Here is a 14,797-nt window from a genome sequence, read left to right on the forward strand (position 1 = left end):
CCGTCTGCGCCGCGGTGACCCGGTGGAATACAGGGTAGGCGGACTGGCCATCTGTGTGTTCTGGAGAATCACAGAACGGCCGGTCGTCAGCAGGCCGTTGACGGCCGGCTCGGTACGCTGACGGCCGGCACCGCCCTTCATTTTTTTAAACGGCATCATGTAAGTTGCGCTGACAGGCGACAGAGGTCCACAGTTGCCCCGCAGCGAGGCTCCCCCCGCCCTCCCGTAGACAGTTCACGAGCTCAGTCACTTCATAACACCAAAGATGGGTCGCTGTAAACGCTCTAAAGTGAGTCTCCACTACACTAAAAAAGAAAAAGACAAGGCACAGTGTAATGCTTGTTAATAGCTTGCCAAAGCCATAGCTCAATTAAAATAAAGCACAGCTATTGTGCAATACATTTGTATTGCATGTATATTTTTTTTAGGGCTGTCAGTCGATTAAAATAGTTAATCGCGATTAATCGCAAATTAATCGCACATTTTTTATCTGTTCTAAATGTACCTTAGAGGAATATTTTTCAAGTTTTTAATACTCTTATCAACATATGAGTGGACAAATATGCTTTATGCTAATGTTTATTATCATTTGAACAATGACAAATAATTCTCATGAATATTAAACACAACAACTTCTGAACATTACAAATATTCGCCTCAATTCAATCTGGAACCTCTCTCATACAATACAAATTGTGTGTGTGTGAGAGAGAGAGAGAGAGAGAGAGAGAGAGAGAGAGAGAGAGAGAGAGAGAGAGATAGAGCGAGAGAGAGAGATAGAGAGAGAGAGAGAGAGAGAGAGAGAGAGAGAGAGAGAGAGAGAGAGAGAGAGAGAGAGAGAGAGAGAGAGTGTGTGTGTGTGTGTGTGTTGCTCAACTCAACTTTGTGCAACTCAACTTGTGCAACTCAAGGCATATGCTCGAACGGGAGCTGCCTGGACGCTGCGATCATGTTGCACACTATCCGTGTTGACTTTTCGTACGATGTCCCACTGTCTGGCTTCCTGCATAAAGTCAAGTGCTCGGCGCAGTTGTGGCGAAATGTCGCTCCTCTGTTTTCATTTGAACAGCTCCTTATAGCCGTTAGCGCAGCTAGCTAGCACCAGATGCTAACAACAACAATGCACGTAAGGTCTCTCGCTCGCTCGAGCCACACGTACACACACCCTCCCGGTCCTCCCAACAGCCAGTCGGTGCCTGCCGGTGAGCGTGGAAGTGTGGTCTGCCACAAGCGGGCGGCAGGAGCGGGGCTGTCAGCATCAGCTTGTAGATGGTATTTTAAACTCGATGCGCTCTGAAACTACGGGGCGGCCGAGGAAAAAAAAGTACACATGCGTTAATCGCGTTAAAATAATTAGTGGCGTTATTTTATTTTTTTTGCGTTAACGCGTTATTAACGCATTAACTTGACAGCCCTAATTTTTTTATTTGTAAACATTTCAGTTAAAGCTTAAAAGAATAAAGATATTTTGTTATCTAAACGTTTGACCTCTTTCTTTTACAATTTTGGAATCGAAACAGGGAATCGATAAGAACCGGAATCGATAAGCAGAACCGGAATCAGAATCGGAATCGATACATTTCAAACGATACCCATCCCTAATTACTAGTGGTTGTTAAAATAGTAAAACCATAATACATCTCATTCAAACATGTTTTATTGAAGTTTAGCAAAGAAAGTGAAATTTTACAAGACTACGTTTGAACAATCTTTACACACCGAACGCACCCTAATACAACTCTATTGAACTTCCATTCACCGGATGCTAACAGCTAACAGAGGATGTTAACTGGCTTTCGTATGACTGGCTTCAAAACTTTTTTCTTTCACATGGTAACAAACATCAGGGTGAAAATAGGTTACTTCCTCTCTAGACATATTGATAGTGAGTTCCCCAAGTCCACAGCATATTTCTTATAATTCCCTGAACTACAGAAACTTTTAATCTTGCGGTACTATAGACAAGTGAGTCACATCATGTTTTCACAAATTTGGCATCGAATTGTTACTGAAGTATCGGTTCTCGTGATATCCTTTCTTAGGACTGAGAGTGAAAAGTAGAGCCTTTCCTAGAAGTGCAGATGCTCCAGCATTGAGTAGATCTCCACATCATGCCTGCACCTGGAATACAGACATGTGGCTTCATACAGCAGTATGTCAGAGAGTAAGAAGGGGACCAGCACCTACTGGACTCCCCTCTCTGCTGTTCGGCTCGACATGCTACATTGCAGGCCTGTTTGACTGCCTTGATGACCGTCTTGGTTTACGGGCCAGCTCACTTGCCCAGTTAGCCAGAAGGCCTATGTTGGCACAGTCGCTCATTCTGCAGGGAGACCTATTGGTCTATTCAGCTCCAAGCTCCCCTACTTACTCAACATATAGGTCTGGGTTACCTCGCTCTTTCAGCAATGCCTGGCACTAGTCAGATGAAAGCACTTGCACCTGTCAAACAAACTGCTAGATCTGTGATAAATTAATGATCAAATGGCTGACTGAGAAGAGCAGTGGCACTACAGAGTCCTGTAAGAACCAAAGCAAAAGAAAGGTAAAAAGATGGAAAGGGTGAGAGAGACGAAGAGAAAGAAAGAAAGAAAGGGTGAGAGAGACGAACAGAAAGAAAGAAAGAAAGAGAGAGAGAGAGAGCGAGAGAGCGAGAGAGAGAGAGAGAGAGAGGACAACAGAATGGTAAAGAAAGAGAAGGAAAATACGAGATCGGATATATGAAGATAGGGACCGAAGAATAGAAAGAGAAACTGATATCAAAACCAAACATATTAACGTGTGTGTGTGTGTGTGTGTGCGCATGTGTGTAGTATAATGTGCCTTCAAAGTAACGGCCCGTCCACACGGCGGCGTGCGTTGAAGCTTGCCGGCGGGCGTGTCTGAAACTCGACCAACAACCAATCACATGAATCTCCCGCCACTGACACACAAGCAGCGGTTTGATTGGCTAGAGCTTGTACTGGCATATCATTCGATTGGCTGACGCTTCTGCCGAGGCTTCAAAAGTTGAACATTGCTCAACTTTTGCAGCGAGCCACGCCAGCAAAGCTCCGCGTCGCTTCCCACAATGCAGTTTGGCGAAAAGTGACGATGGTGAAGCTTTCAACGCACGCCGCTGTGTAGACGGGCCGTAAGAGTGGTGGGAGCAGCTTCTGAGTCGGGGTTGATACAGTACCCTCTAGTTTGTGCAACACACAACGCAGTGGCCATATTCGTTTTTACCCTTTAGTATTATATTACTCTTATTATTATTAGTAATTTATACTATACTTATTTTGAGGTCCTTTTATGATCAATTCAAACTGTTCTAAGCAAACATATTGCATTTAAAAGCTGCCTACAAACCTAAAATGATGTATTAGTTAGTGACAGTGTTCGTACATTGCAGTAAACATATACACTTTGATAGAACAGCTTTTTTTTATAGACGAGAGAATAATATCAAATCAAAAGACTTCCTCCAAACACAGTCAAAATTCATTATTCATCTGCAGTACTTTTGTGGGGGGCTTAACACAGGCACACACTCCTTCTGTGTGTGTGATTGAATATACTTTAGGGGGCGAGAGATTGCTTATGGCTTCTGAGGAAAAAAGGGAGAAGATGTCAAAAAAGGGTTTGTGTAAACAACGGATGATTGTGGGTTTTTGTAGTCGCTGTGAGTGACTGGAGACTGTTCATCTCGGCACATTTCCATCCCTATTATGTCGTCCAGGCATTGTGATGGGAGCGCGGCAGCTCATCTCATATGCAGTTATCCAGCTAACTACCAGCCTTCCCCCTGCTGCTCCACCGGCCTTTGATAAGAACAGAGGGAAATTAAAATCATGAACCTGAATTATGAATCCAATGACAAGACTCTCTTGGCTATTTCTCCTCCGCTCTCTCACTTTTACTCCTGTTCTTTACTTCCCTTTCATTCCCAGTGTTGTTCTCTTTCGCCTTTTTCTTTTTCTCAACACCGCACCCCCTTCTCTTTCGGTTACTGAGGATTCAACTGCTAGCATATTCCATAAGAGAGAGGGAAAAGGGGAAACAAGTTTCAAACGACGATAACACACAGTTTGATAAAACTGACGAGGGACTCAATTAAGGCTTCGCTGTCAAAGCAAGAGCGATATTTTATTAAGTGGCAGTGTGCCATTCGATGGGTACATCAAGCGACACATCTGTAGACGAGAGGACTGCAGCAGCCGGGTAAGAGGGACACGTGTTGCCACTTTCAGGAAACATCAGTCGAACGTCACTTCATCACGTCTGCTGAAAAATTAAGAGGCCGCAAAATTAGGATGCTCATTTACTTTTTCATTGCACCACCCCTCGCATTTGAGGGGGAATATGTTGCTGTCCTCCTTTTCTTTCCATTTATTTCGAACACATCCAAGCACAAAGGCTCCTGGTATTAGCTTTTGTTACATTACCACCAGAACAAGAGCGACCAAGTTTCTGCCACATCAGACAGGAAAACAACCAAAGACCCGCATTGCCGCTGTCGCCGAGCCGCTTTTAAGAAACAGATTTATAGGGCAGCGCATAGGCTTACTTTGTGTCTTATGTTTCACTTGTAATTCTGTTTCCATGATTCCTGATTCAGTATATTAAAACAGGTGAACTAAATGTGGCAGAAACATTGCAGTTATCTTGTGAACAGGGACAGCTATCTGTGTTTAAATAATGATATTTGACAAGATTTTAGACAGAATAAGCTCAGCGTGAGATGTATTCAAAAATAACAATTGTGTCAAATCAAAATGAGCCTTAACTGGCATGTCAGTTTCACAAGTGTACTGTCAGGATTCTCTTAAAACTACAATGACAGCACTAAAATCATTTAATGCTATATTGTATACGACATGTATCCTATTTTTCTCTGAAGAGAAAATACATTTTTCTCTCAGATGTGTACTTTGTTGTCTCACAGATCTGATGACTGGGTGCTTCGGCTTTGACCCAAACAGACTTTACTATTGTTTGCATATATAAATTAAAACCCAGTCTACCGTTGAATTCATTTGAAGTCGCTCTGGTTGAGAAACTCAGACAAAGACAGCTACATTCCCTTTTTACATTTGGGGTAAACAGAGGAGTTGAGTATCAATGTTATATACAAGCCTGGTTGTTTGTGTGGACAACCGCTTATATATTCAGCAAGTTCCACTCTACTTTAAATTTCTTTTAAATAAAAGTAAAGTTAATCCTTCAGAGAGAGCTGACATGGTGGTGTAGTTAAAAAGAAAACAGCGGCGCTCTGATGTTCCTGGAAGGGGCCATGGTGCTACAGCGAGATTAAACTTTAATTCTGAAGTCTCTCTTATAATTGAGATTCTCTTGTAGGATGTCGTAGTACAGAGAAGGAAAAAAACCCTGTCCACCAACACACACTCACCAATATGTGTGTGCATTGGTTTACATGTTGTTGTACAAAAGTATGGGTCTGCATGCCAACATGTCTACACTGTGTGTGTAAGCACGTGGTGGAGCCGACACTGGGTTGTACAGGAGCTCAGCGCTGACCATACATAGTCTGTTTCATGTAGAACAAAAGCTCTGTTGGAGGACACAAAAGACCAGGTTCAAAAGCATCGCAGGCGTCAGGAGCCCAGGCCTAGATACATGAAACAATCAGTGTAAACTTGTCCACAGCTAAGAGGGCTGTGATGCACATACAGCAATGCTCCTCGTGCTCAACAGGCACGGCTCTCCACATAAGACGAGATTAAAGCGCGGGATAAGATCAAACACTGGCGTTGATGATGAGCGCAAAGGACTGTTTTTATCATTGATTAATATGTTGATCCCAAGACGAGGGATAATGTATGCATGCTGCGACTGAAAGCTCTGTTGTAGTTGGCATGGGTGTGTGGCGGGTAGAGAAAAAGCAGGGGACATATATGCAAAGGAGGTTTGCTTACATGTACTGTACATGCATGTTTACAGCTGAATATTATATGATATTGTGATGAGTGACGGTGGCCACATTTTAATGACAGCTACCGGAGATACCGACGGATTCAGGCACTGACAATCAGAATCGAGTTTACTGCACTTGCTTTGGTGTATGGTGGTGCAAACATAAACAACATAAGACAATAAGTTGTAAGAGGTCAAAATGTAATGATTGTAAAAAAGTAAATATTTTTAAAATACTACTTAAAATTAAAAAGAGAATTAAGACAAGTATTTACAGCAAATGTAAATATACAAAATAATCAATATATGACAAACGGCAGTGTATTATATTATTATAAATACTTGGAAAACCTAAGTGTTCCTGAACAAGCGGCAGTTATTATATAATAAAGAAAATATACACACAGCCTAAATGTCTGAAGGTCCCACCCCCCCTTCCTGTTTGTCCCTAATTTCTTCTCCTCTCCTCCTTCACTCTCTCCAGGATGCTTATGAGTGATAGATCTGTCAGCACTCGCGCTAAACAAATGAAAGTTGCAGCTTGTGCCATCGAGGCGACGCTTTCATCAGCGCTCGGCTTTGTTTGAAGTGAGCCCCCGCCTCTCTCTCGTACCACCGTTGAACTTGATGAGTTACTAGTTGGGAATGTGACATTTACATTCAGCTACCACATGTAGCATAACCGTGTTTATATGTCAGCTTCAGAAAGCGTGTGTGGTATTATTGGTCTTTCGTGTGATTTTATAACATTTCATTAAGTTACATTTGAGTAAGGAAATGAAAACTCATAACAGTATTCAGTGTTGTTATCACTAGGTAACAGTTCAACTCCAATCATACAGGCTATGTTTAACATATCAGTAATGTCATTTTTTACCTGAGTATTGTGAATTTAATATCATCTGAAATGTCAGTATACTTTTTATGAACTGAGCACTGATTTACCAATACAGATTTCAGTTTTACTCTATAGTTAAACATCCACTAAATATGACTTTGGAGCAGATTTTTGCAAACCACCACCACCAAATGTTAGGCCACTAATGCAGGAAGTGAGTTATTTTCTCCCATTACCCCCTTAGATAGTTAGGACCTAGATCAGGGGTGTCAAACTCAAGGCCCGGGGGCCAAATCCACTGTGCTTTCAGACGTAGTTAATTATGAAGTTATTACCCTATCCGATAATAATCCAATGCAGAGGCAATATTGTAATTGTAATATAATACATTATTTTATATTATATATTTATATAGTCTTAAAGTTACAACCGACCCTTTGAGTACAACCATAATGCTAATGTGGCCCGTGATGAAATTGAGTTTGACACCCCTGACAAGACGAAGCCTTTAAGCGTTTCACTAAGATACTAAAAATAAATAAAACAATTTAAAGAAATCTAACTCATTATATTTACCAGTTTTATTACTATTTATCATTAGTAAATTATTTCAATCTTATGAATGTTGTTGTGATGACAAAATAAGCAGATACTCTCCCAATCTGCATTTTAATTTGTTTGTATGTATTCTATAAAAAAGCAGGCGCTGTGCTTTATCCATCACTTCATAGTCCATAGTCCCGTGTTAATAGCTCAGCAGAAAAAACATGCATCACGCAACCTACATTAGCAATCATGTATTGAATGAAGGACAGTAAGGTAGGCTACGTGTATTTGTATTAGAGAATGTCTGCGTAAATGTGTGGTGTGTGTGAGGCAGTGAGGTAGAGTTCAGTGTTTTGTTCCCTGCAGGCTGTTCTGCTTTCACCAGATCCCGGTGTGTTGTCAGCCCAGAGGCATTGTGTCTAGTTTGGCCTAGCATTGGTCCCTTCACTTTGCTACCGTTTCACAAAAACCCACTCTTTATCAATGTTTCACATACTGTATGTCCTTTTTATTTAATCCATCATTTGCCCTCGGCATGATTTGCAACAAGTCTGTCTTTAACTGTTGGCTCAAAAGCAGTCAGGTCACAGCTTTGACTGCATGTATAGAAGGGAGTGCTTAACAATTAACCCCTATCATTTTGGGTCATGGATTGACAAATTGACAAATACATGGGCCAACAGGTAAGTATTTCTCCGTCTCTGGTGTGTGAGAGACTGTTCAGGGTGTACTATGCAGATGGTGTCAGCCCTGTGTCTCTAGCTTCTGTTTCCCCTAGAGTGACTGCATTGAAACAGACAAATAATAAACATAATAGTGGGTGTGAGTCAGGAGAGCATCAATCATACAAAGTGCTGAGGCCTAAAGCACAAAACTAGAAAACTCCAGCACAGGAACTCCTAAGGGATACACACACATAGAAACAATGCCTGCAGGGAGACAGAGGAGCACACTCGCAGTCAAACAAGTGCTGGAGAATCTGCTTTGTTAAGTTCACTACAATCTGTCCTCGCTGTCAACAGACAACTTAGGTAACAGTGTTTGGTAAAGCGTGGGCTTCAAAACATGTTGTGACCATTTTGGGCAGTAGAGTTGGGCAAATCCATTTTGACAGGAAAGTTTGTATAGCTAAGATAAATGATGACCAACTGTGACGCACCAAGGTCAATGATGGTACGAATAAGCTACTTTGTTAAATAAGGAATTAATACAGAGATGAATGTTGATGTCAAACATGGTATTTAGAGGTAACACTATTGGTCTTTTTTTAAGCTGAAAAGCCACCAATCCCAAAAATAAACCTACTATACAAGTCTATATTACATATTAAAGCTTATTGAGAGAAACTTATTTAAAAAGGGGTACATTGAAGAAGATTGAAGATTCAACTTATTGTCATTACGTAGTACAGAAACGGTTTCTCTGCATTTGACCCATCCTAGTGTTAGGAGCAGTGTGCTGCCATTATGTACGACGCCCGGGGAGCAGTGTAGGGAACGGTGCCTTGCTCAGGGACACCTTGGTAGCACTTGGTCTATCCGATACTTTAACTGGTGACCTTCAGGTTGCCAAGCCAAGTGCCTTTGGACTTCGCCACCACCGCCCTGTACTACGACCGTGGCAAAAATGTTCATCTAACTTTTTAATAAGGGTGTGTGTGTGTGTGTGTGTGTGTGTGTGTGTGTGTGTGTGTGTGTGTGTGTATGTGTGTGTGTTTCAGGCAAGTGGCTGTAATGTAAAATCGCTGCGGCATCAAGGGTGAACAAAGTGTGTTTTACTAAGCATAAAACATCCACCTGTTGCAGACAAAAAAACGAACTGCATTTTGGTTGGAAAATGAAATATTGAGGTTGTTGCTCAATGTCCTTTATATGTCTGGGATGTTTTCATAAAAACCAAAAGGCCAATTCAGTTGATCAAACTCCAACAGTTTGTTAGTAAGTCTGACACTTGTTTGTTCAAATGACTTGTGGCCTGGCGCAGGCTCACATGCTTACACAAACACACATGCACAACAATGTTTAGTCTCCTCCAGATATGAAAGTGTGTATCCAAAAGTGTGAGGTAAACAAGTTTAATCATCCTGTTCCACGTCGGTTCCACTGACAGTTCACGTTAGCATACTGGGAAGAGATGAGAACGGTGGAGCAGCAGGGCTTTCACCCTAACTCAGGCTATTAGTAGAAAACACCGCAAAGAAGGCGGAAATGTAAAAAACGACTATAAATAGTAAGGTGGTGATGTCACAGAGCACACATTGGATACACACATATATATTTGTGGAGGAGAACTTAACAGGCCTTTAAATTATGCATTTATCAAACAAGGCTTAATATGAACAGACAAGGAGCTTGGCAATCTGGCAGCCATCTGGAAGACAGGCCTGTCAGTCACAGAGAGGTGAGAAAGAGGGACGGCTGAACTCTGGGTTAACCCCAGAGAGAGGAAGAACGAAAGGGCAAGGGAAACAGAGAGCAAGACAGACTAAAAAAAGGAGAAGGCGAAGTTGAGAAAGACCGAGAGAAGTTGGGTGTAAAGGTTACAGTGACTGATATGAAGACTACAGAAGTTGATTTGGACATTGCTAAAGATGGGGGGGGGTCAAGTATCACGGACGCCAAAACAAGGTCAGTGAGAGGCGTGTTTTTGACAGCTCTGGTGAAAAGCATGGTCAGGGTCATCATCTCTCAGTTTAACAAATAGCCATATGTACACACACACAAAGCTGTTAGTGTCTCACAACTACACACATACACACAGCTAACCACACACACGTTTGAAGCACAGAGCTACATAAGCACCCCTTCTTTCTGGCTCACACAAAGTACAGTCCACATTCCACAAGCATCCAACACACACTTACTTCACTTCTTACTAAAGTTGTGGTGTGTCTGACTGCAGCATGCACCTCATGAACCCTGTTGACATGCTGCGCTGTTGTTGTTAATATCGTTGTCGGTTTCAGTCGAGTGCTACAAATATGCTGCGGGTGCTGAGCAAAAGCATACAATCAGAAAGCTCTCCAAATGGCACATAGTTACACAACCAGGCTGATCGGTTGCCATTGGCAGCGTCTTTATTCCACAGATGGGACACAGTAACGAGGCGAACAAGAAGAAAACTGACAAGACTGTGATACAAGCAAGGAACGATACTTCTTCCAGCTCACGCTGCACTTTGATTCGCTCCCTCCAGTGGTTAGAGCGATTTAGATTGTAACCGCCTTTCGTGTGCTTAGACTCTTTTTCTCCTTTAAAATCCAAGTCTGATTTTACATTGTTCTGCACCTAAGTTATGTATGACAAACGCCTGGGGCCAAATCACCATCAAAGCAGCACATCGCAGGAACACGGAGCTTCCGAGATTCCTAGTGATGACAGATGTCACTTTTGAAGTGAGCGCGGGGATGAAAGTGGCGGGATGTGACGGGCGGCATGAGGACAGCCTCTCCGCCGCGACCTGCCATCATCAGTGCTGCTGAGGTGTAATGGGGAGAGACTGGAGGGGCCTGGGAGCTCCAACGGCCGTCTGGGGCGTCTGTCTCGGTGCCCAGTGGAGGCCGAGGCTAAAATGTTGAAGGCACCTAACCTGAAAGCAGCCAGCACCCAACCTGGCAGCCTCTCAGCCAGCCTCCACCCTGCTCTGCCACCCGATTGGGATGGAAGTGTCTCCCTCCGTTACACCGGCTGCTCTGCCAGTGGATTCGTCAGGGTATAGAGAGAATAACTAATCTAAGGGAACCAGCGGCCTGGAATCAAAGGGACACTGGCTTCTCTTTTCCTTGTGTGTAGCAGCGCTCACCTGGGTACTATCCCCGGTGTGACAGAGCGAGCAGCAAGAGGACTTGGTAAACAAGGCAGAGCGATGCAACTTTCAAACAGAGAGGCAGCAAGTGCAGGGAAACCAAAACAAACTCTTAACTCGGGAAATTCACACAACGTTTTCCCCCTGCCTTCCCCACTGTTCCCTGTGTCTTTATTGCGGCTTGATATGTCACCACTGTCTTTATCTCCTACTTACTCAGGACTTCAAGTGGCTGTCTCTATTTTGCTGGGCCATAAATTATTCAGTGCCATGTGTCTTCTTTGTATCTGCGCTTTCCATTGGGATGCTATCGTATCCCCTGTTCTGCGAGAGGGGCTGCTGCTTTGAGACAGAGTTTGCAAAAGGTAACACAGGAACTTCAGCACCGACAACCACTTTCTTAGTAGGAGCTCTTGTCAAGTACATATATTTGTTCCGGCACAGAGAAATATGAAAAGAAAAACAAGGGGATATATCTGAATACAACATGGAAACCAACAAGCTCCACTGCTGCTACTACAACAACTTGGACTAGTATCTGAGCTTAAAATAATGACAGTATTCCATATAGAGGAGTGTGTTTTGTTTCCCCCCAGCGCCGCGCATGGATGTGTGTGTGTCTGTATGTGTGTTGCCCATGCAGCCCACTGTATGTAAATAGCCATATGAGACTGCATAGCATTACTGTCCAGACATTGAAGAGGTGACCTGATCCCAATTAATCACACAATCCCAGGGAGAACTGTCACATCCCATCTCCATCAGCAGAAGCATCCTGTTCTGTCTCCCTCTCTTGTCATCTTCTGTTCCTCCATCTCCATTCCTCTCTCGCTCACACACACAGGCAACAGACGCCGCATGCACTCACTACCAAGCCCATCATCCTCTCACCAATCTTCCCCCTCCCTTGTTTTATTTAAAAAAACAGAGGGTCTAACGTTGACAGGTCAGCTGGCATGGGCCAGTCGGTCCCCACCTGTCCCCTAGCTTCTTCCCCCCAGAAGGCAAAGTGCCAGAAGAGCGGAGAAGAGGCACTTCTATCTTTGCAGCTGCCAAAACAGGATGCCGCCCAAGGCTTTCTATCCCCAAAAGAGACTGGAGGTTTGCTTTGCACTGGTACCAGTGAAGGAGCTTCAATCTTATCACATTTGTCAACAAGAGAGCATTGGGGTGAAGATGGTGACAAAAAGATTCGGGCTGTTTTATTAAAATGTGACACGATAGCACATGTTTGTAATGCCAATGTGTTGTAAACATCAATAGGTAGATTGAACCTTCTTTTAAATACAGTATGCATATCTTTACTGACTGACATGACTGGATGTAGGTCCTTTGAAGCTCATATGGATGACTGTGTCGGAGTGTCACATGAATACACACAAACGAGCCTGTGCTATAGCTTTGCAAAGAGAAATCATTAATAAAGTGTTACAAGAAATACGATGTTCTAGGTATGTGTCATTTTATATTTGAGCTGTCACTTGATATTCTATCAGGGAGGGACTTCAGGAGTTGAACTACAACATGACAAAGTATGTATGAAAAACATACCAAGGAAACAAATGTTCTGAAGGAGAGGGGACAAAAAAAATAACATCTACCCGACGTATTTCGACTCCTTTGTGACCTGCAACTGAAAGCATTGGTCTAATGAGGGTTGTCTGTTGAATCCATCAGCAACACCAAAATGAAACGTATCCCTTTTTTCTCTGCTTTTCTTTTAGACACGGATACAAGTGGAGATCAAAACACCGGGTATGTCTATAAAGTGGCATACTGGATACAGGAGTCATGTCTCACCTTTGTCTTGATTCATCCTGATATAACCATTTTGAGTATTCCCTTTGAAAAACGGAGGACTGGCATCTTGTGAAATCACAGTAGAAGTCAGGAGACTATGTATCACATGTCGTTAAAGTTCTATTGTTTCGCCCATCTGTTCGCACACTTTCTCATGTCAGCGTGTTCAAGCTGTTCCCTTTTGTGCTGTTACAGCTACAGGACTGTGACATGACATCTGCAAAACGACAGGGATTGTTGTCCTCATTCAAACAATTTGAGACAGAAAGATCCTTTTTAAAAGTTGGGTTGAGAAATAACTTTTTTGCAGCAAAGTTGAAATCAAATGAAATGTGTTATAAAACTGCGGGTGGAAATGTACTTGCCTATGATTCAAAGAGGTTTTATGAATATCTTAGTTTCTCACACTCTCCGTCTGTACAGCCTCTTCTGCAGGCTCCATAGCTACTCATTAGTGGTTGAGTCTGTGAATGATGAATGTAATTGAATTTGCTGTAAAAAAAGAAAACCTGAGTGTGAGCCCAGGGAGCGGGAGCCGGGGAGTGCTGGGCCAAGGGGCCATTGTTGTGGCTCACAGAGGAACCGGTTTAGAGTAAAGACCACATCTTGGGAATCATCCTTAGAGGAGAGAGGAGGAGGAGAACGGTGGGTCTTCATCTCAACGTGGCATATCAAATGGGAACTGGGAAACAATGGAACACTGGGATAAGTATTTACGTTGGTAATGAGGCCCCTTGAGGCTTTCTCCTTCTTAAATCGTGTTAATCAGTAGGTGAGTGAGGGCTGTTTCAGTGGGAATCCACAAAGGACAGCAGCTAGTGAAGGTGTGTGCAACAATCAGATCTCTAACAGCACTATTAACAGAAGCCACAGCTATGGAGACATATCCCTCTATCAGAGAGAGAGAGCAATCTTCACGTCCCCTCAGAATCAAATGCGTTTAATCTTTTCGCCGCCAAGAAATACCTAGGCTAAATATTCCTAAGTATTGTTGTTAAGATACTTTTGAATGGACTGGACTTACTTATTATCAAATTGACAACATCAACATTGTCAGAAGCTTAAGGTACTGGAGCTAGAGAAAAGAAGACAGAGAGAAAGACCAATTGAAAACATTGGTCTTTCATAAATATAAATAAAAAGTATCATTCAAAATAAATGTTGACTTAAAGGTAGGTAAGAATGGAGAAACCAGCTCGAGTGCGCTAAAAAATCTGCCCCTTCCTTCAGACTTCCTCACAGAGCCCCTCCTCCAACACACACGAACGCGCACATGACCAATGAGGGCACGAGATAAGTTTGTGCACAGATGGAAGGCTGACAGGCAGGTAGGCCATCCAGTTATTTTAGCCGGGCCGGCTCAGATGATTGGTCGTGCTTTTTACAGCGGCACGGCTTCCACAGATGAGATTTGTTTATGTATTTATTGATAAAGCATTTAAGATATTCATTGCTATCGGGATGTTAAGAGCATTCCATGGAATATAACAAAAGGTGTTTGTGAAGTGAATTACCTACCCCACCTTTAAGATAAATATTAAAAGAAAAATGAATACATAAGATCATTTATACACTGATTTTGAAGTGGGAGTAATATTGTATAGAGAAACAATTAATGTTATTATGGCAGGTTAAATACACTGCAGTATGAGGATTATGCAGATAACATTTGACTAAGGACCTAAAAGATCTGCCTGTCTGTGCGTCCATTGAACCCATGTAAGATATCTCAACAACTACAAAAGCACAAAAATAGCCATCATGAAAATAGTCGAGTGCGATTCACGGTCATGAATTGATGACATACTCTGGACTTTCATGATAACAAAAAAGGGGAGAACAAAATCATCTCTTTAAAAAAGGAGTTTCCCACCGCTTAAGTGTCTTCTACTGATC

General features: G+C 42.6%; 1 long non-coding RNA gene across 2 annotated transcripts in view; it reads right to left on the reverse strand.

Moving 5' to 3' along the window:
• The window catches only part of LOC117549206, a 103,325-nt gene that overhangs the window by 19,705 nt on the left and 68,823 nt on the right, over positions 1–14,797 (reverse strand). The window contains exon 3 of one of the 2 annotated variants that reach the window (XR_004569448.1): positions 3,152–4,263. The exons of the other annotated variant lie outside the window; for it this stretch is intronic. This is a non-coding gene — a long non-coding RNA (uncharacterized LOC117549206). Of the gene's footprint in view, positions 1–3,151; positions 4,264–14,797 lie in introns of those variants that run through there. 2 annotated transcript variants of the gene reach the window in all.

This window comes from Gymnodraco acuticeps, unplaced genomic scaffold (assembly GCF_902827175.1).
Source record: "Gymnodraco acuticeps unplaced genomic scaffold, fGymAcu1.1, whole genome shotgun sequence".
In the NCBI taxonomy this organism is placed as follows: Eukaryota; Metazoa; Chordata; class Actinopteri; order Perciformes; family Bathydraconidae; genus Gymnodraco; species Gymnodraco acuticeps.